This window comes from Pelobates fuscus, chromosome 4 (assembly GCF_036172605.1).
Source record: "Pelobates fuscus isolate aPelFus1 chromosome 4, aPelFus1.pri, whole genome shotgun sequence".
Lineage (NCBI taxonomy): Eukaryota > Metazoa > Chordata > Amphibia > Anura > Pelobatidae > Pelobates > Pelobates fuscus.
The window spans coordinates 21561956-21586460 of NC_086320.1; the positions used below are offsets into that span (position 1 = coordinate 21561956).

Genomic DNA, 24505 nt, shown 5'->3' on the forward strand with positions numbered 1-24505 from the left:
AAATGTAACCTTGTGTATTTTACTGTCTTTTTACTGCCATGTGCTTAACGGAGTTTTGCATCTGTCCTTGGAGATAATTGGATTACTTCCCAATTATCTCCAGGATAGAAGACTCTGTGGAACTGGTTTTGGGCAGAAAAGCCATGCTTCATTTGGTCACAAAGGACTACGATCTATCTTTTGAACCACTGGACCAATTTGTATGATTCTGACCTATGTTTGTATTTGGAGTATGCTGATTCTGAAAATGTAAGTTTTATGTGAATGTGATGCATACTTTTAAAGTTATGAATAATGTGGAAAAACTGTATTTCTCTGCTTGTGATAATTACATTACCCATTTTGTAATGGCACCCCTTTATGCCCAGGGTGCCATTACAAAAGATGAGTGCGGAAAAGTGGGGGATTAGCTCAAATGGTAGAGCGCTCGCTTAGCATGTGAGAGGTAGCGGGATCGATGCCCGCATTCTCCAGTGGCTTCTTCTTCTTTTAAATGAAGGGTGCTTAGACTGTATGTTGCATGTCTGTATTTTATGTAATAAATGTAACCTTGTGTATTTTACTGTCTTTTTACTGCCATGTGCTTAATGGAGTTTTGCATCTGTCCTTGGAGATAATTGGATTACTTCTCAATTATCTCCAGGATAGAAGACTCTGTGGAACTGGTTTTGGGCAGAAAAGCCATGCTTCATTTGTTCACAAAGGACTACGATCTATCTTTTGAACCACTGGACCAATTTGTATTTGGAGTATGCTGATTCTGAAAATGTAAGTTTTATGTGAATGTGATGCATACTTTTAAAGTTATGAATAATGTGGAAAAACTGTATTTCTCTGCTTGTGATAATTACATTACCCATTTTGTAATGGCACCCCTTTATGCCCAGGGTGCCATTACAAAAGATGAGAGCGGAAAAGTGGGGGATTAGCTCAAATGGTAGAGTGCTCGCTTAGCATGTGAGAGGTAGCGGGATCGATGCTTCTTCTTTTAAATGAAGGGTGCTTAGTTGAACTTTTTGTTTACCTGGATGTCATTGCCACAGCAGCATGTTGCAAAATGTTTAACTGCTTACCTGATTCTTCAAAAATGTCCTACTTTGACATTGAGTGAACTCACGAATTACCTTCGATAGCTCAGCTGGTAGAGCGGAGGACTGTAGTTGGTATATGATAGCAATCCTTAGGTCGCTGGGTCAATTCTGGCTCGAAGGACATTTGTTTTTCTCTCTTGTAGAGCAGAGGACTGTATGTTGCATGTCTGTATTTTATGTAATAAATGTAACCTTGTGTATTTTACTGTCTTTTTACTGCCATGTGCTTAACGGAGTTTTGCATCTGTCCTTGGAGATAATTGGATTACTTCCCAATTATCTCCAGGATAGAAGACTCTGTGGAACTGGTTTTGGGCAGAAAAGCCATGCTTCATTTGGTCACAAAGGACTACGATCTATCTTTTGAACCACTGGACCAATTTGTATGATTCTGACCTATGTTTGTATTTGGAGTATGCTGATTCTGAAAATGTAAGTTTTATGTGAATGTGATGCATACTTTTAAAGTTATGAATAATGTGGAAAAACTGTATTTCTCTGCTTGTGATAATTACATTACCCATTTTGTAATGGCACCCCTTTATGCCCAGGGTGCCATTACAAAAGATGAGAGCGGAAAAGTGGGGGATTAGCTCAAATGGTAGAGCGCTCGCTTAGCATGTGAGAGGTAGCGGGATCGATGCCCGCATTCTCCAGTGGCTGCTTCTTCTTTTAAATGAAGGGTGCTAAGACTGTATGTTGCATGTCTGTATTTTATGTAATAAATGTAACCTTGTGTATTTTACTGTCTTTTTACTGCCATGTGCTTAATGGAGTTTTGCATCTGTCCTTGGAGATAATTGGATTACTTCCCAATTATCTCCAGGATAGAAGACTCTGTGGAACTGGTTTTGGGCAGAAAAGCCATGCTTCATTTGGTCACAAAGGACTACGATCTATCTTTTGAACCACTGGACCAATTTGTATGATTCTGACCTATGTTTGTATTTGGAGTATGCTGATTCTGAAAATGTAAGTTTTATGTGAATGTGATGCATACTTTTAAAGTTATGAATAATGTGGAAAAACTGTATTTCTCTGCTTGTGATAATTACATTACCCATTTTGTAATGGCACCCCTTTATGCCCAGGGTGCCATTACAAAAGATGAGTGCGGAAAAGTGGGGGATTAGCTCAAATGGTAGAGCGCTCGCTTAGCATGTGAGAGGTAGCGGGATCGATGCCCGCATTCTCCAGTGGCTTCTTCTTCGTTTAAATGAAGGGTGCTTAGACTGTATGTTGCATGTCTGTATTTTATGTAATAAATGTAACCTTGTGTATTTTACTGTCTTTTTACTGCCATGTGCTTAATGGAGTTTTGCATCTGTCCTTGGAGATAATTGGATTACTTCTCAATTATCTCCAGGATAGAAGACTCTGTGGAACTGGTTTTGGGCAGAAAAGCCATGCTTCATTTGTTCACAAAGGACTACGATCTATCTTTTGAACCACTGGACCAATTTGTATTTGGAGTATGCTGATTCTGAAAATGTAAGTTTTATGTGAATGTGATGCATACTTTTAAAGTTATGAATAATGTGGAAAAACTGTATTTCTCTGCTTGTGATAATTACATTACCCATTTTGTAATGGCACCCCTTTATGCCCAGGGTGCCATTACAAAAGATGAGAGCGGAATAGTGGGGGATTAGCTCAAATGGTAGAGTGCTCGCTTAGCATGTGAGAGGTAGCGGGATCGATGCTTCTTCTTTTAAATGAAGGGTGCTTAGTTGAACTTTTTGTTTACCTGGATGTCATTGCCACAGCAGCATGTTGCAAAATGTTTAACTGCTTACCTGATTCTTCAAAAATGTCCTACTTTGACATTGAGTGAACTCACGAATTACCTTCGATAGCTCAGCTGGTAGAGCGGAGGACTGTAGTTGGTATATGATAGCAATCCTTAGGTCGCTGGTTCAATTCCGGCTCGAAGGACATTTGCTTTTCTCTCTTGTAGAGCAGAGGACTGTATGTTGCATGTCTGTATTTTATGTAATAAATGTAACCTTGTGTATTTTACTGTCTTTTTACTGCCATGTGCTTAATGGAGTTTTGCATCTGTCCTTGGAGATAATTGGATTACTTCCCAATTATCTCCAGGATAGAAGACTCTGTGGAACTGGTTTTGGGCAGAAAAGCCATGCTTCATTTGGTCACAAAGGACTACGATCTATCTTTTGAACCACTGGACCAATTTGTATGATTCTGACCTATGTTTGTATTTGGAGTATGCTGATTCTGAAAATGTAAGTTTTATGTGAATGTGATGCATACTTTTAAAGTTATGAATAATGTGGAAAAACTGTATTTCTCTGCTTGTGATAATTACATTACCCATTTTGTAATGGCACCCCTTTATGCCCAGGGTGCCATTACAAAAGATGAGTGCGGAAAAGTGGGGGATTAGCTCAAATGGTAGAGTGCTCGCTTAGCATGTGAGAGGTAGCGGGATCGATGCTTCTTCTTTTAAATGAAGGGTGCTTAGTTGAACTTTTTGTTTACCTGGATGTCATTGCCACAGCAGCATGTTGCAAAATGTTTAACTGCTTACCTGATTCTTCAAAAATGTCCTACTTTGACATTGAGTGAACTCACAAATTACCTTCGATAGCTCAGCTGGTAGAGCGGAGGACTGTAGTTGGTATATGATAGCAATCCTTAGGTCGCTGGTTCAATTCCGGCTCGAAGGACATTTGTTTTTCTCTCTTGTAGAGCAGAGGACTGTATGTTGCATGTCTGTATTTTATGTAATAAATGTAACCTTGTGTATTTTACTGTCTTTTTACTGCCATGTGCTTAACGGAGTTTTGCATCTGTCCTTGGAGATAATTGGATTACTTCCCAATTATCTCCAGGATAGAAGACTCTGTGGAACTGGTTTTGGGCAGAAAAGCCATGCTTCATTTGGTCACAAAGGACTACGATCTATCTTTTGAACCACTGGACCAATTTGTATGATTCTGACCTATGTTTGTATTTGGAGTATGCTGATTCTGAAAATGTAAGTTTTATGTGAATGTGATGCATACTTTTAAAGTTATGAATAATGTGGAAAAACTGTATTTCTCTGCTTGTGATAATTACATTACCCATTTTGTAATGGCACCCCTTTATGCCCAGGGTGCCATTACAAAAGATGAGTGCGGAAAAGTGGGGGATTAGCTCAAATGGTAGAGCGCTCGCTTAGCATGTGAGAGGTAGCGGGATCGATGCCCGCATTCTCCAGTGGCTTCTTCTTCTTTTAAATGAAGGGTGCTTAGACTGTATGTTGCATGTCTGTATTTTATGTAATAAATGTAACCTTGTGTATTTTACTGTCTTTTTACTGCCATGTGCTTAATGGAGTTTTGCATCTGTCCTTGGAGATAATTGGATTACTTCTCAATTATCTCCAGGATAGAAGACTCTGTGGAACTGGTTTTGGGCAGAAAAGCCATGCTTCATTTGTTCACAAAGGACTACGATCTATCTTTTGAACCACTGGACCAATTTGTATTTGGAGTATGCTGATTCTGAAAATGTAAGTTTTATGTGAATGTGATGCATACTTTTAAAGTTATGAATAATGTGGAAAAACTGTATTTCTCTGCTTGTGATAATTACATTACCCATTTTGTAATGGCACCCCTTTATGCCCAGGGTGCCATTACAAAAGATGAGAGCGGAAAAGTGGGGGATTAGCTCAAATGGTAGAGTGCTCGCTTAGCATGTGAGAGGTAGCGGGATCGATGCTTCTTCTTTTAAATGAAGGGTGCTTAGTTGAACTTTTTGTTTACCTGGATGTCATTGCCACAGCAGCATGTTGCAAAATGTTTAACTGCTTACCTGATTCTTCAAAAATGTCCTACTTTGACATTGAGTGAACTCACAAATTACCTTCGATAGCTCAGCTGGTAGAGCGGAGGACTGTAGTTGGTATATGATAGCAATCCTTAGGTCGCTGGTTCAATTCCGGCTCGAAGGACATTTGTTTTTCTCTCTTGTAGAGCAGAGGACTGTATGTTGCATGTCTGTATTTTATGTAATAAATGTAACCTTGTGTATTTTACTGTCTTTTTACTGCCATGTGCTTAACGGAGTTTTGCATCTGTCCTTGGAGATAATTGGATTACTTCCCAATTATCTCCAGGATAGAAGACTCTGTGGAACTGGTTTTGGGCAGAAAAGCCATGCTTCATTTGGTCACAAAGGACTACGATCTATCTTTTGAACCACTGGACCAATTTGTATGATTCTGACCTATGTTTGTATTTGGAGTATGCTGATTCTGAAAATGTAAGTTTTATGTGAATGTGATGCATACTTTTAAAGTTATGAATAATGTGGAAAAACTGTATTTCTCTGCTTGTGATAATTACATTACCCATTTTGTAATGGCACCCCTTTATGCCCAGGGTGCCATTACAAAAGATGAGTGCGGAAAAGTGGGGGATTAGCTCAAATGGTAGAGCGCTCGCTTAGCATGTGAGAGGTAGCGGGATCGATGCCCGCATTCTCCAGTGGCTTCTTCTTCTTTTAAATGAAGGGTGCTTAGACTGTATGTTGCATGTCTGTATTTTATGTAATAAATGTAACCTTGTGTATTTTACTGTCTTTTTACTGCCATGTGCTTAATGGAGTTTTGCATCTGTCCTTGGAGATAATTGGATTACTTCTCAATTATCTCCAGGATAGAAGACTCTGTGGAACTGGTTTTGGGCAGAAAAGCCATGCTTCATTTGTTCACAAAGGACTACGATCTATCTTTTGAACCACTGGACCAATTTGTATTTGGAGTATGCTGATTCTGAAAATGTAAGTTTTATGTGAATGTGATGCATACTTTTAAAGTTATGAATAATGTGGAAAAACTGTATTTCTCTGCTTGTGATAATTACATTACCCATTTTGTAATGGCACCCCTTTATGCCCAGGGTGCCATTACAAAAGATGAGAGCGGAAAAGTGGGGGATTAGCTCAAATGGTAGAGCGCTCGCTTAGCATGTGAGAGGTAGCAGGATCGATGCCCGCATTCTCCAGTGGCTGCTTCTTCTTTTAAATGAAGGGTGCTTAGACTGTATGTTGAATGTCTGTATTTTATGTAATAAATGTAACCTTGTGTATTTTACTGTCTTTTTACTGCCATGTGCTTAATGGAGTTTTGCATCTGTCCTTGGAGATAATTGGATTACTTCCCAATTATCTCCAGGATAGAAGACTCTGTGGAACTGGTTTTGGGCAGAAAAGCCATGCTTCATTTGGTCACAAAGGACTACGATCTATCTTTTGAACCACTGGACCAATTTGTATGATTCTGACCTATGTTTGTATTTGGAGTATGCTGATTCTGAAAATGTAAGTTTTATGTGAATGTGATGCATACTTTTAAAGTTATGAATAATGTGGAAAAACTGTATTTCTCTGCTTGTGATAATTACATTACCCATTTTGTAATGGCACCCCTTTATGCCCAGGGTGCCATTACAAAAGATGAGAGCGGAATAGTGGGGGATTAGCTCAAATGGTAGAGTGCTCGCTTAGCATGTGAGAGGTAGCGGGATCGATGCTTCTTCTTTTAAATGAAGGGTGCTTAGTTGAACTTTTTGTTTACCTGGATGTCATTGCCACAGCAGCATGTTGCAAAATGTTTAACTGCTTACCTGATTCTTCAAAAATGTCCTACTTTGACATTGAGTGAACTCACGAATTACCTTCGATAGCTCAGCTGGTAGAGCGGAGGACTGTAGTTGGTATATGATAGCAATCCTTAGGTCGCTGGTTCAATTCCGGCTCGAAGGACATTTGCTTTTCTCTCTTGTAGAGCAGAGGACTGTATGTTGCATGTCTGTATTTTATGTAATAAATGTAACCTTGTGTATTTTACTGTCTTTTTACTGCCATGTGCTTAATGGAGTTTTGCATCTGTCCTTGGAGATAATTGGATTACTTCCCAATTATCTCCAGGATAGAAGACTCTGTGGAACTGGTTTTGGGCAGAAAAGCCATGCTTCATTTGGTCACAAAGGACTACGATCTATCTTTTGAACCACTGGACCAATTTGTATGATTCTGACCTATGTTTGTATTTGGAGTATGCTGATTCTGAAAATGTAAGTTTTATGTGAATGTGATGCATACTTTTAAAGTTAAGAATAATGTGGAAAAACTGTATTTCTCTGCTTGTGATAATTACATTACCCATTTTGTAATGGCACCCCTTTATGCCCAGGGTGCCATTACAAAAGATGAGTGCGGAAAAGTGGGGGATTAGCTCAAATGGTAGAGCGCTCGCTTAGCATGTGAGAGGTAGCGGGATCGATGCCCGCATTCTCCAGTGGCTTCTTCTTCTTTTAAATGAAGGGTGCTTAGACTGTATGTTGCATGTCTGTATTTTATGTAATAAATGTAACCTTGTGTATTTTACTGTCTTTTTACTGCCATGTGCTTAATGGAGTTTTGCATCTGTCCTTGGAGATAATTGGATTACTTCCCAATTATCTCCAGGATAGAAGACTCTGTGGAACTGGTTTTGGGCAGAAAAGCCATGCTTCATTTGGTCACAAAGGACTACGATCTATCTTTTGAACCACTGAACCAATTTGTATGATTCTGACCTATGTTTGTATTTGGAGTATGCTGATTCTGAAAATGTAAGTTTTATGTGAATGTGATGCATACTTTTAAAGTTATGAATAATGTGGAAAAACTGTATTTCTCTGCTTGTGATAATTACATTACCCATTTTGTAATGGCACCCCTTTATGCCCAGGGTGCCATTACAAAAGATGAGAGCGGAATAGTGGGGGATTAGCTCAAATGGTAGAGTGCTCGCTTAGCATGTGAGAGGTAGCGGGATCGATGCTTCTTCTTTTAAATGAAGGGTGCTTAGTTGAACTTTTTGTTTACCTGGATGTCATTGCCACAGCAGCATGTTGCAAAATGTTTAACTGCTTACCTGATTCTTCAAAAATGTCCTACTTTGACATTGAGTGAACTCACAAATTACCTTCGATAGCTCAACTGGTAGAGCGGAGGACTGTAGTTGGTATATGATAGCAATCCTTAGGTCGCTGGTTCAATTCCGGCTCGAAGGACATTTGTTTTTCTCTCTTGTAGAGCAGAGGACTGTATGTTGCATGTCTGTATTTTATGTAATAAATGTAACCTTGTGTATTTTACTGTCTTTTTACTGCCATGTGCTTAACGGAGTTTTGCATCTGTCCTTGGAGATAATTGGATTACTTCCCAATTATCTCCAGGATAGAAGACTCTGTGGAACTGGTTTTGGGCAGAAAAGCCATGCTTCATTTGGTCACAAAGGACTACGATCTATCTTTTGAACCACTGGACCAATTTGTATGATTCTGACCTATGTTTGTATTTGGAGTATGCTGATTCTGAAAATGTAAGTTTTATGTGAATGTGATGCATACTTTTAAAGTTATGAATAATGTGGAAAAACTGTATTTCTCTGCTTCTGATAATTACATTACCCATTTTGTAATGGCACCCCTTTATGCCCAGGGTGCCATTACAAAAGATGAGAGCGGAATAGTGGGGGATTAGCTCAAATGGTAGAGTGCTCGCTTAGCATGTGAGAGGTAGCGGGATCGATGCTTCTTCTTTTAAATGAAGGGTGTTTAGTTGAACTTTTTGTTTACCTGGATGTCATTGCCACAGCCGCATGTTGCAAAATGTTTAACTGCTTACCTGATTCTTCAAAAATGTCCTACTTTGACATTGAGTGAACTCATGAATTACCTTCGATAGCTCAGCTGGTAGAGCGGAGGACTGTAGTTGGTATATGATAGCAATCCTTAGGTCGCTGGTTCAATTCCGGCTCGAAGGACATTTGCTTTTCTCTCTTGTAGAGCAGAGGACTGTATGTTGCATGTCTGTATTTTATGTAATAAAATTAACCTTGTGTATTTTACTGTCTTTTTACTGCCATGTGCTTAATGGAGTTTTGCATCTGTCCTTGGAGATAATTGGATTACTTCCCAATTATCTCCAGGATAGAAGACTCTGTGGAACTGGTTTTGGGCAGAAAAGCCATGCTTCATTTGGTCACAAAGGACTACGATCTATCTTTTGAACCACTGGACCAATTTGTATGATTTTGACGTATGTTTGTATTTGGAGTATGCTGATTCTGAAAATGTAAGTTTTATGTGAATGTGATGCATACTTTTAAAGTTATGAATAATGTGGAAAAACTGTATTTCTCTGCTTGTGATAATTACATTACCCATTTTGTAATGGCACCCCTTTATGCCCAGGGTGCCATTACAAAAGATGAGAGCGGAATAGTGGGGGATTAGCTCAAATGGTAGAGTGCTCGCTTAGCATGTGAGAGGTAGCGGGATCGATGCTTTTTCTTTTAAATGAAGGGTGCTTAGTTGAACTTTTTGTTTACCTGGATGTCATTGCCACAGCAGCATGTTGCAAAATGTTTAACTGCTTACCTGATTCTTCAAAAATGTCCTACTTTGACATTGAGTGAACTCACGAATTACCTTCGATAGCTCAGCTGGTAGAGCGGAGGACTGTAGTTGGTATATGATAGCAATCCTTAGGTCGCTGGTTCAATTCCGGCTCGAAGGACATTTGCTTTTCTCTCTTGTAGAGCAGAGGACTGTATGTTGCATGTCTGTATTTTATGTAATAAATGTAACCTTGTGTATTTTACTGTCTTTTTACTGCCATGTGCTTAATGGAGTTTTGCATCTGTCCTTGGAGATAATTTGATTACTTCCCAATTATCTCCAGGATAGAAGACTCTGTGGAACTGGTTTTGGGCAGAAAAGCCATGCTTCATTTGGTCACAAAGGACTACGATCTATCTTTTGAACCACTGGACCAATTTGTATGATTCTGACCTATGTTTGTATTTGGAGTATGCTGATTCTGAAAATGTAAGTTTTATGTGAATGTGATGCATACTTTTAAAGTTATGAATAATGTGGAAAAACTGTATTTCTCTGCTTGTGATAATTACATTACCCATTTTGTAATGGCACCCCTTTATGCCCAGGGTGCCATTACAAAAGATGAGTGCGGAAAAGTGGGGGATTAGCTCAAATGGTAGAGCGCTCGCTTAGCATGTGAGAGGTAGCGGGATCGATGCCCGCATTCTCCAGTGGCTTCTTCTTCTTTTAAATGAAGGGTGCTTAGACTGTATGTTGCATGTCTGTATTTTATGTAATAAATGTAACCTTGTGTATTTTACTGTCTTTTTACTGCCATGTGCTTAATGGAGTTTTGCATCTGTCCTTGGAGATAATTGGATTACTTCCCAATTATCTCCAGGATAGAAGACTCTGTGGAACTGGTTTTGGGCAGAAAAGCCATGCTTCATTTGGTCACAAAGGACTACGATCTATCTTTTGAACCACTGGACCAATTTGTATTTGGAGTATGCTGATTCTGAAAATGTAAGTTTTATGTGAATGTGATGCATACTTTTAAAGTTATGAATAATGTGGAAAAACTGTATTTCTCTGCTTGTGATAATTACATTACCCATTTTGTAATGGCACCCCTTTATGCCCAAGTGCCATTACAAAAGATGAGAGCGGAAAAGTGGGGGATTAGCTCAAATGGTAGAGCGCTCGCTTAGCATGTGAGAGGTAGCGGGATCGATGCCCGCATTCTCCAGTGGCTTCTTCTTCTTTTAAATGAAGGGTGCTTAGACTGTATGTTGCATGTCTGTATTTTATGTAATAAATGTAACCTTGTGTATTTTACTGTCTTTTTACTGCCATGTGCTTAATGGAGTTTTGCATCTGTCCTTGGAGATAATTGGATTACTTCCCAATTATCTCCAGGATAGAAGACTCTGTGGAACTGGTTTTGGGCAGAAAAGCCATGCTTCATTTGTTCACAAAGGACTACGATCTATCTTTTGAACCACTGGACCAATTTGTATTTGGAGTATGCTGATTCTGAAAATGTAAGTTTTATGTGAATGTGATGCATACTTTTAAAGTTATGAATAATGTGGAAAAACTGTATTTCTCTGCTTGTGATAATTACATTACCCATTTTGTAATGGCACCCCTTTATGCCCAGGGTGCCATTACAAAAGATGAGAGCGGAATAGTGGGGGATTAGCTCAAATGGTAGAGTGCTCGCTTAGCATGTGAGAGGTAGCGGGATCGATGCTTCTTCTTTTAAATGAAGGGTGCTTAGTTGAACTTTTTGTTTACCTGGATGTCATTGCCACAGCAGCATGTTGCAAAATGTTTAACTGCTTACCTGATTCTTCAAAAATGTCCTACTTTGACATTGAGTGAACTCACGAATTACCTTCGATAGCTCAGCTGGTAGAGCGGAGGACTGTAGTTGGTATATGATAGCAATCCTTAGGTCGCTGGTTCAATTCCGGCTCGAAGGACATTTGCTTTTCTCTCTTGTAGAGCAGAGGACTGTATGTTGCATGTCTGTATTTTATGTAATAAATGTAACCTTGTGTATTTTACTGTCTTTTTACTGCCATGTGCTTAATGGAGTTTTGCATCTGTCCTTGGAGATAATTGGATTACTTCCCAATTATCTCCAGGATAGAAGACTCTGTGGAACTGGTTTTGGGCAGAAAAGCCATGCTTCATTTGGTCACAAAGGACTACGACCTATCTTTTGAACCACTGGACCAATTTGTATGATTCTGACCTATGTTTGTATTTGGAGTATGCTGATTCTGAAAATGTAAGTTTTATGTGAATGTGATGCATACTTTTAAAGTTATGAATAATGTGGAAAAACTGTATTTCTCTGCTTGTGATAATTACATTACCCATTTTGTAATGGCACCCCTTTATGCCCAGGGTGCCATTACAAAAGATGAGTGCGGAAAAGTGGGGGATTAGCTCAAATGGTAGAGCGCTCGCTTAGCATGTGAGAGGTAGCGGGATCGATGCCCGCATTCTCCAGTGGCTTCTTCTTCTTTTAAATGAAGGGTGCTTAGACTGTATGTTGCATGTCTGTATTTTATGTAATAAATGTAACCTTGTGTATTTTAGTGTCTTTTTACTGCCATGTGCTTAATGGAGTTTTGCATCTGTCCTTGGAGATAATTGGATTACTTCCCAATTATCTCCAGGATAGAAGACTCTGTGGAACTGGTTTTGGGCAGAAAAGCCATGCTTCATTTGTGTCAGGATCGGGACAGGGATCCAACACGCAGAGTACAAAGAGTGGAATAGTACGTATACCGGGCCTTAGAATGGCCGGACTAACGTACCGAGAGTAATAGAGAATAGTCAGAGACAAGCCGAGGTCGAGGGAACGAGAAGACAGATAAGCGAGGGACAAGCCGGGTCAAGGGATAACAGAGAAGCAGGAAAGTACAACAAGCCGAGTCAAAACCAAATAGAGCAAACGAGAATACCAGAGCACTGAGTGACTAGACAAGCTAGAACCACGACAGGGCAATGAGCTGAAGGGAGAAGTAAGCTTAAATACCCTGGCTCCGGATGGTAAGCACGCCTCTGACAAGTACCGATTGGATATCGGACACTTGAGTGGCAGGTCGCTCGTGATAGCGTCAAGACGTCACGTATTGAGCGTCCTGCTAGAAAAGGACGTGGATTCCTCGCGGCCGGTGTTTAAGTGACTGGATGAACCGCGAGGAACGGAGGGAGCAGCTCGCCTGGACGGATAAACCACCAAGTCTCTACCTCCCTTAGAGGTAGAGACCTCAGGTACCCTGACAGTACCCCCCCTCTCAGATACGCCCACCGGGCGGAAGGAACCGGGGCGAGATGGGAAGCGGAGGTGAAATGCTCTGCGAAGGCGAGAAGCATGAACGTCCTCCTGAGGTACCCAACTCCTCTCCTCAGGACCATATCCCCTCCAGTTGACCAGATATTGCAATTTTCCCCTCGAAATTCTGGAATCAATGATGGAGCTGACCTCGTACTCCTCCCGACCCTCCACCTGAACAGGACGAGGTGAGGAAACCTTAGAGGAGAATTTGTTGCAAATAAGAGGTTTCAACAAGGAGACATGAAATGAGTTAGGAATGCGTAAGGCAGGTGGCAGAGCCAGGCGATACGCAACCGGATTGATACGAGTGAGAACCCTGTAAGGGCCTATGTAGCGAGGAGCAAATTTCATAGATGGAACTTTTAGGCGAACATTCTTAGTACTCAACCATACCCTATCCCCAGGGACAAAAACAGGAGCCGCTCTTCTATGCTTGTCAGCGTGTTTCTTGAACAACGAGGAACTATGTAACAGAATTTGCCGAGTCTGATCCCATAATGTCTCCAGGTTGGCGACATGATCATCAACCGACGGTATCCCCTGAGAAGAGGAAACCGAAGGAAAAATCGAAGGATGAAAGCCATAGTTCATGAAGAAAGGGCTAGAGCGAGTTGAATCGCAAACAAGGTTATTGTGTGCGAACTCCGCCCAAGGAATCAGACCGACCCAATCGTCCTGGTGTTCGGAAACAAAGCAACGCAGATATTGTTCGATCTTTTGATTGGTACGTTCAGCAGCTCCGTTAGACTGAGGGTGATAGGCAGAGGAAAAGTTCAATTTGATGCCCATTTGAGAAAAAAAGGATCTCCAGAAACGTGAGACAAATTGAGAGCCTCTATCAGAAACAATCTCCGAAGGAATCCCATGTAGACGAAAAACCTCTCTCGCAAAAATCTCCGCCAATTCAGAAGAAGTCGGAAGTTTAGGTAATGGCACGAAATGAGCCATCTTAGTAAATCTATCCACCACCGTGAGAATAACAGTCTGTCTCTTGGAAGCAGGCAAATCAACGATAAAGTCTATGGACAAGCAGGACCAAGGTCTCTCAGGAACGTCCAAGGGGTGTAACAGGCCACATGGAGAAGCATGAGGTAGTTTAGTCTTGGCACAAGTTTCACAAGCTGCGACGAACTCCTCAATATCTTTTCGAAGTGAAGGCCACCAGAAATCCTTGGATATCAGAGAGTATGTCTTGCGAATACCAGGATGACCAGCTACTTTACTTTCGTGAAAACATTGTAAGAGCTCCAGTTGAAGTTCAGGAGGAACAAAGTTTCTTCCCTCAGGAGTGTTTCCGGGGGCTAGATGTTGTGACTTCAAGATCTGGTCAAGTAGCGGGGAATGAATTTTGAGACTGGTATTAGCAATAATATTGCATTTGGGTACAATGGAGGACATAAGTGGTTCAACTGAAGCAGAGGGCTCATATTGGCGAGATAGCGCATCGGCTTTAGAATTATTTGACCCAGGTCTGTAAGTCAGAACGTAATTGAAATGGGTAAGAAACAACGACCAACGAGCCTGCCTGGAGGACAAACGCTTGGCCTCTCCGATATAAGACAAATTTTTGTGGTCAGTTAGAATGGTAACAGGATGTAATGTACCCTCCAATAAATGTCTCCACTCTTTCAAAGCCTTGATAACCGCTAGTAATTCTCTGTCACCAATGTCATATCTGCTTTCAGTACCGGTCAATTTTTTAGAGAAAAATCCACATGGATGTAATGGTTTATCAACACCCAACCTTTGAGATAGGACAGCACCTAAACCAGTCTCCGATGCGTCTACCTCAAGTAGAAAAGGCAGAGAAGTGTCGGGGTGAACTAAAATTGGAGCGGAAGCGAAAAGCTCCTTGAGAGTTTTGAACGCAAGGAGAGCTTCAGTAGTCCAATTCTTAGTATCAGCCCCCTGTTTGGTCATATTAGTGATAGGTGCGATAATGGAAGAATAGCCCTTAATAAAGCGCCTATAATAATTAGAAAAACCAATAAATCTCTGTACGGCTTTAAGACCTTTGGGTAAAGGCCACTCTAGAATGGATTGGAGCTTATTCGGATCCATCTTAAATCCCTCCCCAGAGATCACATAGCCGAGAAAGGTTACCTGGGTCTGATCAAAGCTACATTTCTCCAACTTGCAGTACAAGCCATGCTGGAGAAGCTTTTGCAAAACCCTCCTGACTTGCTTGTGATGAGTCTCAATCTCACTAGAATGAATGAGTATATCATCTAGGTATACAATGACGCAATCTTGCTGAAATTCCCTAAGAACCTCATTTATCAGATCCTGGAATACAGCTGGCGCATTGCATAACCCAAAAGGCATAACAGTATATTCATAGTGACCATATCGAGTATTGAATGCCGTCATCCACTCATGTCCCTGCTGGATTCTCACCAAGTTATATGCCCCTCTGAGGTCTAACTTGGTGAAAATTGTAGAGCCCTTCAAACGATCGAAGAGTTCGGTGATCAAGGGAATCGGGTAGGCATTTTTAATGGTTATCTTATTTAGGCCTCGATAGTCAATACAAGGTCTCAAAGAACCATCCTTCTTTTTAACAAAAAAAAATCCAGCCCCGGCAGGAGAGGAGGACCTCCTAATGAATCCCTTGTCTAAATTTTCGTGAATATACTCCTCTAGAACTGAGTTCTCTTTCGTAGATAACGGGTATACATGACCTCTGGGCGGCATGGTACCAGGAAGTAAATTAATTTTGCAATCAAAGGACCTGTGTGGGGGTAAGGTATCGGCTTTCTTTTTGTCAAATACAGCCTTTAAATCTAGATACTGAGACGGAATTTGTGTCTCTGTAGGATTGTCAGAGTTAGTCGATGTGTTGGTCAAGCCGAGAGGTGAGACCTTCCGCAAGCATTTCTCTTGACAATTCTGTCCCCACGAAACTATCTCCCCTGACTCCCAATTAATAATAGGGTTATGCCTCCTCAACCAGGAGTACCCCAGAACTATGGGAATAGACGGAGAAGAAATGAGCAGTAAGGATATGTCCTCTCTATGTAGGATGCCAACAGTTAAGTTAATCGGTATGGTCTCATGGAAAATAACAGGCTCAAGTAACGGTCTACCATCGATGGCCTCAACAGCCAGTGGTGTCTCTTTTAACTGGGATGGAATAGCATGCTTGGCAGCAAAACCCTGATCTATAAAGCTCTCAGCAGCTCCAGAATCGATTAGTGCCATAGTCTTAACTACTCCCTTTTCCCACTTTAAAGAAACGGGTAACAGAAGCCTGAGCTCTTTGTAGTTGTGAATAGAGGACAAAGTAGAAACACCCAAGGCCTGTCCTCTAAAGGAACTTAGGTGCGAGCGTTTCCCGAACGATTGGGACAATTTAGGCGTAAATGACCTCTGACTCCACAATACATACATAAACCCTCCCTTCTCCTGTACTGTCTCTCCCTCTCTGTGAGATGAGTACTGCCTATCTGCATAGGTTCAGGAATACGTAAGTCCTCGAACTCAGAATTTTGAAAGGTAGGCGCTAGTTTAAAGGAGGGTCTACGGGTCCTATCTCGAGTGTTCTGCCTCTCTCTTAAGCGTTCATCAATACGAGATATAAAAGAGATTAAATCCTCCAAATTTTCAGGGAGTTCTCTAGTAGCGACCTCGTCAAGAATTACATCTGATAACCCATTCAGAAACACATCTATATAAGCCTGTTCGTTCCACTTAACTTCTGCCGCCAAGGACCTGAACTCTAGTGCATAATCCACAAGTGTTCGATTGTCCTGTCTAAGGCGCAACAGTAATCTAGCTGCATTGACCTTTCTACCAGGAGGGTCAAAAGTTCTTCTAAACGCAGCTACAAAGGCATTATAATTATAGACTAGTGGATTATCATTCTCCCATAAAGGATTGGCCCATCTCAAAGCTTTTTCAATGAGTAAAGTAATAACAAATCCAACCTTCGCTCTATCTGTAGGATAAGAGCGGGGTTGTAATTCGAAATGGATGCTAATCTGGTTTAGAAAGCCACGACACCTCTCCGGTGACCCGCCATAACGTACTGGTGGGGTAATACGGGAAGAAGCACCTACAGTGGCTACCTCTAGGCCTGAGACTGCAGGAGAAATAGACGGAGTACGTGTCTCCTCAGGTGGATTACTAGCACGAGACAAAAGTGCCTGTAGTGCCAAAGCCATCTGATCCATCCTATACTCCATGGCGTCAAACCTGGGATCCGAAGAACCAAGCTGACTGTTTGTACCTGCAGGATCCATTGGCCCTGTCGTAATGTCAGGATCGGGACAGGGATCCAACACGCAGAGTACAAAGAGTGGAATAGTACGTATACCGGGCCTTAGAATGGCCGGACTAACGTACCGAGAGTAATAGAGAATAGTCAGAGACAAGCCGAGGTCGAGGGAACGAGAAGACAGATAAGCGAGGGACAAGCCGGGTCAAGGGATAACAGAGAAGCAGGAAAGTACAACAAGCCGAGTCAAAACCAAATAGAGCAAACGAGAATACCAGAGCACTGAGTGACTAGACAAGCTAGAACCACGACAGGGCAATGAGCTGAAGGGAGAAGTAAGCTTAAATACCCTGGCTCCGGATGGTAAGCACGCCTCTGACAAGTACCGATTGGATATCGGACACTTGAGTGGCAGGTCGCTCGTGATAGCGTCAAGACGTCACGTATTGAGCGTCCTGCTAGAAAAGGACGTGGATTCCTCGCGGCCGGTGTTTAAGTGACTGGATGAACCGCGAGGAACGGAGGGAGCAGCTCGCCTGGACGGATAAACCACCAAGTCTCTACCTCCCTTAGAGGTAGAGACCTCAGGTACCCTGACAATTTGGTCACAAAGGACTACGATCTATCTTTTGAACCACTGGACCAATTTGTATGATTCTGACCTATGTTTGTATTTGGAGTATGCTGATTCTGAAAATGTAAGTTTTATGTGAATGTGATGCATACTTTTAAAGTTATGAATAATGTGGAAAAACTGTATTTCTCTGCTTGTGATAATTACATTACCCATTTTGTAATGGCACCCCTTTATGCCCAGGGTGCCATTACAAAAGATGAGAGCGGAATAGTGGGGGATTAGCTCAAATGGTAGAGTGCTCGCTTAGCATGTGAGAGGTAGCGGGATCGATGCTTCTTCTTTTAAATGAAGGGTGCTTAGTTGAACTTTTTGTTTACCTGGATGTCATTGCCACAGCAGCATGTTGCAAAATGTTTAACTGCTTACCTGATTCTTCAAAAATGTCCTACTTTGACATTGAGTGAACTCACGAATTACCTTCGATAGCTCAGCTGGTAGAGCGGAGGACTGTAGTTGGTATATGATAGCAATCCTTAGGTCGCTGGTTCAATTCCGGCTCGAAGGACATTTGCTTTTCTCTCTTGTAGAGCAGAGGACTGTATGTTGCATGTCTGTATTTTATGTAATAAATGTAACCTTGTGTATTTTACTGTCTTTTTACTGCCATGTGCTTAATGGAGTTTTGCATCTGTCCTTGGAGATAATTGGATTACTTCCCAATTATCTCCAGGATAGAAGACTCTGTGGAACTGGTTTTGGGCAGAAAAGCCATGCTTCATTTGGTCACAAAGGACTACGATCTATCTTTTGAACCACTGGACCAATTTGTATGATTTTGACGTATGTTTGTATTTGGAGTATGCTGATTCTGAAAATGTAAGTTTTATGTGAATGTGATGCATACTTTTAAAGTTATGAATAATGTGGAAAAACTGTATTTCTCTGCTTGTGATAATTACATTACCCATTTTGTAATGGCACCCCTTTATGCCCAGGGTGCCATTACAAAAGATGAGAGCGGAAAAGTGGGGGATTAGCTCAAATGGTAGAGCGCTCGCTTAGCATGTGAGAGGTAGCGGGATCGATGCCCGCATTCTCCAGTGGCTGCTTCTTCTTTTAAATGAAGGGTGCTAAGACTGTATGTTGCATGTCTGTATTTTATGTAATAAATGTAACCTTGTGTATTTTACTGTCTTTTTACTGCCATGTGCTTAATGGAGTTTTGCATCTGTCCTTGGAGATAATTGGATTACTTCCCAATTATCTCCAGGATAGAAGACTCTGTGGAACTGGTTTTGGGCAGAAAAGCCATGCTTCATTTGGTCACAAAGGACTACGATCTATCTTTTGAACCACTGGACCAATTTGTATGATTCTGACCTATGTTTGTATTTGGAGTATGCTGATTCTGAAAATGTAAGTTTTATGTGAATGTGATGCATACTTTTAAAGTTATGAATAATGTGGAAAAACTGTATTTCTCTGCTTGTGATAATTACATTACCCATTTTGTAATGGCACCCCTTTATGCCCAGGGTGCCATTACAAAAGATGAGAGTGGAATAGTGGGGGATTAGCTCAAATGGTAGAGTGCTCGCTTAGCATGTGAGAGGTAGCGGGATCGATGCTTCTTCTTTTAAATGAAGGGTGTTTAGTTGAACTTTTTGTTTACCTGGATGTCATTGCCACAGCAGCATGTTGCAAAATGTTTAACTGCTTACCTGATTCTTCAAAAATGTCCTACTTTGACATTGAGTGAACTCACGAATTACCTTCGATAGCTCAGCTGGTAGAGCGGAGGACTGTAGTTGGTATATGATAGCAATCCTTAGGTCGCTGGTTCAATTCCGGCTCGAAGGAAATTTGTTTTTCTCTCTTGTAGAGCAGAGGACTGTATGTTGCATGTCTGTATTTTATGTAATAAATGTAACCTTGTGTATTTTACTGTCTTTTTACTGCCATGTGCTTAACGGAGTTTTGCATCTGTCCTTGGAGATAATTGGATTACTTCCCAATTATCTCCAGGATAGAAGACTCTGTGGAACTGGTTTTGGGCAGAAAAGCCATGCTTCATTTGGTCACAAAGGACTACGATCTATCTTTTGAACCACTGGACCAATTTGTATGATTCTGACCTATGTTTGTATTTGGAGTATGCTGATTCTGAAAATGTAAGTTTTATGTGAATGTGATGCATACTTTTAAAGTTATGAATAATGTGGAAAAACTGTATTTCTCTGCTTGTGATAATTACATTACCCATTTTGTAATGGCACCCCTTTATGCCCAGGGTGCCATTAAAAAAGATGAGAGCGGAAAAGTGGGGGATTAGCTCAAATGGTAGAGCGCTCGCTTAGCATGTGAGAGGTAGCGGGATCGATGCCCGCATTCTCCAGTGGCTGCTTCTTCTTTTAAATGAAGGGTGCTAAGACTGTATGTTGCATGTCTGTATTTTATGTAATAAATGTAACCTTGTGTATTTTACTGTCTTTTTACTGCCATGTGCTTAATGGAGTTTTGCATCTGTCCTTGGAGATAATTGGATTACTTCCCAATTATCTCCAGGATAGAAGACTCTGTGGAACTGGTTTTGGGCAGAAAAGCCATGCTTCATTTGGTCACAAAGGACTACGATCTATCTTTTGAACCACTGGACCAATTTGTATGATTATGACCTATGTTTGTATTTGGAGTATGCTGATTCTGAAAATGTAAGTTTTATGTGAATGTGATGCATACTTTTAAAGTTATGAATAATGTGGAAAAACTGTATTTCTCTGCTTGTGATAATTACATTACCCATTTTGTAATGGCACCCCTTTATGCCCAGGGTGCCATTACAAAAGATGAGAGCGGAATAGTGGGGGATTAGCTCAAATGGTAGAGTGCTCGCTTAGCATGTGAGAGGTAGCGGGATCGATGCTTCTTCTTTTAAATGAAGGGTGCTTAGTTGAACTTTTTGTTTACCTGGATGTCATTGCCACAGCAGCATGTTGCAAAATGTTTAACTGCTTACCTGATTCTTCAAAAATGTCCTACTTTGACATTGAGTGAACTCACGAATTACCTTCGATAGCTCAGCTGGTAGAGCGGAGGACTGTAGTTGGTATATGATAGCAATCCTTAGGTCGCTGGTTCAATTCCGGCTCGAAGGACATTTGCTTTTCTCTCTTGTAGAGCAGAGGACTGTATGTTGCATGTCTGTATTTTATGTAATAAATGTAACCTTGTGTATTTTACTGTCTTTTTACTGCCATGTGCTTAACGGAGTTTTGCATCTGTCCTTGGAGATAATTGGATTACTTCCCAATTATCTCCAGGATAGAAGACTCTGTGGAACTGGTTTTGGGCAGAAAAGCCATGCTTCATTTGGTCACAAAGGACTACGATCTATCTTTTGAACCACTGGACCAATTTGTATGATTCTGACCTATGTTTGTATTTGGAGTATGCTGATTCTGAAAATGTAAGTTTTATGTGAATGTGATGCATACTTTTAAAGTTATGAATAATGTGGAAAAACTGTATTTCTCTGCTTGTGATAATTACATTACCCATTTTGTAATGGCACCCCTTTATGCCCAGGGTGCCATTACAAAAGATGAGAGCGGAATAGTGGGGGATTAGCTCAAATGGTAGAGTGCTCGCTTAGCATGTGAGAGGTAGCAGGATCGATGCTTCTTCTTTTAAATGAAGGGTGCTTAGTTGAGCTTTTTGTTTACCTGGATGTCATTGCCACAGCAGCATGTTGCAAAATGTTTAACTGCTTACCTGATTCTTCAAAAAAGTCCTACTTTGACATTGAGTGAACTCACGAATTACCTTCGATAGCTCAGCTGGTAGACCGGAGGACTGTAGTTGGTATATGATAGCAATCCTTAGGTCGCTGGTTCAATTCCGGCTCGAAGGACATTTGCTTTTCTCTCTTGTAGAGCAGAGGACTGTATGTTGCATGTCTGTATTTTATGTAATAAATGTAACCTTGTGTATTTTACTGTCTAATTACTGCCATGTGCTTAATGGAGTTTTGCATCTGTCCTTGGAGATAATTGGATTACTTCCCAATTATCTCCAGGATAGAAGACTCTGTGGAACTGGTTTTGGGCAGAAAAGCCATGCTTCATTTGGTCACAAAGGACTACGATCTATCTTTTGAACCACTGGACCAATTTGTATGATTCTGACCTATGTTTGTATTTGGAGTATGCTGATTCTGAAAATGTAAGTTTTATGTGAATGTGATGCATACTTTTAAAGTTATGAATAATGTGGAAAAACTGTATTTCTCTGCTTGTGATAATTACATTACCCATTTTGTAATGGCACCCCTTTATGCCCAGGGTGCCATTACAAAAGATGAGAGCGGAATAGTGGGGGATTAGCTCAAATGGTAGAGTGCTCGCTTAGCATGTGAGAGGTAGCGGGATCGATGCTTCTTCTTTTAAATGAAGGGTGCTTAGTTGAACTTTTTGTTTACCTGGATGTCATTGCCACAGCAGCATGTTGCAAAATGTTTAACTGCTTACCTGATTCTTCAAAAATGTCCTACTTTGACATTGAGTGAACTCACGAATTACCTTCGATAGCTCAGCTGGTAGAGCGGAGGACTGTAGTTGGTATATGATAGCAATCCTTAGGTCGCTGGGTCAATTCCGGCTCGAAGGACATTTGTTTTTCTCTCTTGTAGAGCAGAGGACTGTATGTTGCATGTCTGTATTTTATGTAATAAATGTAACCTTGTGTATTTTACTGTCTTTTTACTGCCATGTGCTTAACGGAGTTTTGCATCTGTCCTTGGAGATAATTGGATTACTTCCCAATTATCTCCAGGATAGAAGACTCTGTGGAACTGGTTTTGGGCAGAAAAGCCATGCTTCATTTGGTCACAAAGGACTACGATCTATCTTTTGAACCACTGGACCAATTTGTATGATTCTGACCTATGTTTGTATTTGGAGTATGCTGATTCTGAAAATGTAAGTTTTATGTGAATGTGATGCATACTTTTAAAGTTATGAATAATGTGGAAAAACTGTATTTCTCTGCTTGTGATAATTACATTACCCATTTTGTAATGGCACCCCTTTATGCCCAGGGTGCCATTACAAAAGATGAGAGCGGAAAAGTGGGGGATTAGCTCAAATGGTAGAGCGCTCGCTTAGCATGTGAGAGGTAGCGGGATCGATGCCCGCATTCTCCAGTGGCTGCTTCTTCTTTTAAATGAAGGGTGCTAAGACTGTATGTTGCATGTCTGTATTTTATGTAATAAATGTAACCTTGTGTATTTTACTGTCTTTTTACTGCCATGTGCTTAATGGAGTTTTGCATCTGTCCTTGGAGATAATTGGATTACTTCCCAATTATCTCCAGGATAGAAGACTCTGTGGAACTGGTTTTGGGCAGAAAAGCCATGCTTCATTTGGTCACAAAGGACTACGATCTATCTTTTGAACCACTGGACCAATTTGTATGATTATGACCTATGTTTGTATTTGGAGTATGCTGATTCTGAAAATGTAAGTTTTATGTGAATGTGATGCATACTTTTAAAGTTATGAATAATGTGGAAAAACTGTATTTCTCTGCTTGTGATAATTACATTACCCATTTTGTAATGGCACCCCTTTATGCCCAGGGTGCCATTACAAAAGATGAGAGCGGAATAGTGGGGGATTAGCTCAAATGGTAGAGTGCTCGCTTAGCATGTGAGAGGTAGCGGGATCGATGCTTCTTCTTTTAAATGAAGGGTGCTTTGTTGAACTTTTTGTTTACCTGGATGTCATTGCCACAGCAGCATGTTGCAAAATGTTTAACTGCTTACCTGATTCTTCAAAAATGTCCTACTTTGACATTGAGTGAGCTCACGAATTACCTTCGATAGCTCAGCTGGTAGAGCGGAGGACTGTAGTTGGTATATGATAGCAATCCTTAGGTCGCTGGTTCAATTCCGGCTCGAAGGACATTTGTTTTTCTCTCTTGTAGAGCAGAGGACTGTATGTTGCATGTCTGTATTTTATGTAATAAATGTAACCTTGTGTATTTTACTGTCTTTTTACTGCCATGTGCTTAACGGAGTTTTGCATCTGTCCTTGGAGATAATTGGATTACTTCCCAATTATCTCCAGGATAGAAGACTCTGTGGAACTGGTTTTGGGCAGAAAAGCCATGCTTCATTTGGTCACAAAGGACTACGATCTATCTTTTGAACCACTGGACCAATTTGTATGATTCTGACCTATGTTTGTATTTGGAGTATGCTGATTCTGAAAATGTAAGTTTTATGTGAATGTGATGCATACTTTTAAAGTTATGAATAATGTGGAAAAACTGTATTTCTCTGCTTGTGATAATTACATTACCCATTTTGTAATGGCACCCCTTTATGCCCAGGGTGCCATTACAAAAGATGAGAGCGGAATAGTGGGGGATTAGCTCAAATGGTAGAGTGCTCGCTTAGCATGTGAGAGGTAGCGGGATCGATGCTTCTTCTTTTAAATGAAGGGTGCTTAGTTGAGCTTTTTGTTTACCTGGATGTCATTGCCACAGCAGCATGTTGCAAAATGTTTAACTGCTTTCCTGATTCTTCAAAAATGTCCTACTTTGACATTGAGTGAACTCACAAATTACCTTCGATAGCTCAGCTGGTAGAGCGGAGGACTGTAGTTGGTATATGATAGCAATCCTTAGGTCGCTGGTTAAATTCCGGCTCGAAGGACATTTGCTTTTCTCTCTTGTAGAGCAGAGGACTGTATGTTGCATGTCTGTATTTTATGTAATAAATGTAACCTTGTGTATTTTACTGTCTTTTTACTGCCATGTGCTTAACGGAGTTTTGCATCTGTCCTTGGAGATAATTGGATTACTTCCCAATTATCT

At 40.8% G+C, this 24505-nt stretch overlaps 11 non-coding genes across 11 annotated transcripts; all 11 read left to right on the top strand.

Annotated features, from left to right (window-relative positions):
• The first annotated feature begins 2937 nt into the window (after nucleotides 1-2937).
• Nucleotides 2938-3026, top strand: TRNAY-GUA (transfer RNA tyrosine (anticodon GUA)). Its single transcript is given in 2 exon segments — nucleotides 2938-2974; nucleotides 2991-3026. It is a non-coding gene; the product is annotated as a tRNA-Tyr (tRNA).
• Nucleotides 3027-3692: 666 nt separating this feature from the next.
• Nucleotides 3693-3781, top strand: TRNAY-GUA (transfer RNA tyrosine (anticodon GUA)). Its single transcript is given in 2 exon segments — nucleotides 3693-3729; nucleotides 3746-3781. It is a non-coding gene; the product is annotated as a tRNA-Tyr (tRNA).
• A 1185-nt stretch (nucleotides 3782-4966) lies between these two features.
• TRNAY-GUA (transfer RNA tyrosine (anticodon GUA)) lies at nucleotides 4967-5055 on the top strand. The gene is given in 2 exon segments: nucleotides 4967-5003; nucleotides 5020-5055. It is a non-coding gene; the product is annotated as a tRNA-Tyr (tRNA).
• Nucleotides 5056-6780: 1725 nt separating this feature from the next.
• Nucleotides 6781-6869, top strand: TRNAY-GUA (transfer RNA tyrosine (anticodon GUA)). The gene is given in 2 exon segments: nucleotides 6781-6817; nucleotides 6834-6869. It is a non-coding gene; the product is annotated as a tRNA-Tyr (tRNA).
• Nucleotides 6870-8830: 1961 nt separating this feature from the next.
• TRNAY-GUA (transfer RNA tyrosine (anticodon GUA)) lies at nucleotides 8831-8919 on the top strand. The gene is given in 2 exon segments: nucleotides 8831-8867; nucleotides 8884-8919. It is a non-coding gene; the product is annotated as a tRNA-Tyr (tRNA).
• Nucleotides 8920-9585: 666 nt separating this feature from the next.
• On the top strand, nucleotides 9586-9674 carry TRNAY-GUA (transfer RNA tyrosine (anticodon GUA)). The gene is given in 2 exon segments: nucleotides 9586-9622; nucleotides 9639-9674. It is a non-coding gene; the product is annotated as a tRNA-Tyr (tRNA).
• A 1703-nt stretch (nucleotides 9675-11377) lies between these two features.
• Nucleotides 11378-11466, top strand: TRNAY-GUA (transfer RNA tyrosine (anticodon GUA)). The gene is given in 2 exon segments: nucleotides 11378-11414; nucleotides 11431-11466. It is a non-coding gene; the product is annotated as a tRNA-Tyr (tRNA).
• Nucleotides 11467-18105: 6639 nt separating this feature from the next.
• On the top strand, nucleotides 18106-18194 carry TRNAY-GUA (transfer RNA tyrosine (anticodon GUA)). Its single transcript is given in 2 exon segments — nucleotides 18106-18142; nucleotides 18159-18194. It is a non-coding gene; the product is annotated as a tRNA-Tyr (tRNA).
• A 1206-nt stretch (nucleotides 18195-19400) lies between these two features.
• TRNAY-GUA (transfer RNA tyrosine (anticodon GUA)) lies at nucleotides 19401-19489 on the top strand. The gene is given in 2 exon segments: nucleotides 19401-19437; nucleotides 19454-19489. It is a non-coding gene; the product is annotated as a tRNA-Tyr (tRNA).
• Nucleotides 19490-20695: 1206 nt separating this feature from the next.
• On the top strand, nucleotides 20696-20784 carry TRNAY-GUA (transfer RNA tyrosine (anticodon GUA)). Its single transcript is given in 2 exon segments — nucleotides 20696-20732; nucleotides 20749-20784. It is a non-coding gene; the product is annotated as a tRNA-Tyr (tRNA).
• Nucleotides 20785-23500: 2716 nt separating this feature from the next.
• TRNAY-GUA (transfer RNA tyrosine (anticodon GUA)) lies at nucleotides 23501-23589 on the top strand. Its single transcript is given in 2 exon segments — nucleotides 23501-23537; nucleotides 23554-23589. It is a non-coding gene; the product is annotated as a tRNA-Tyr (tRNA).
• Nucleotides 23590-24505: the final 916 nt, after the last annotated feature.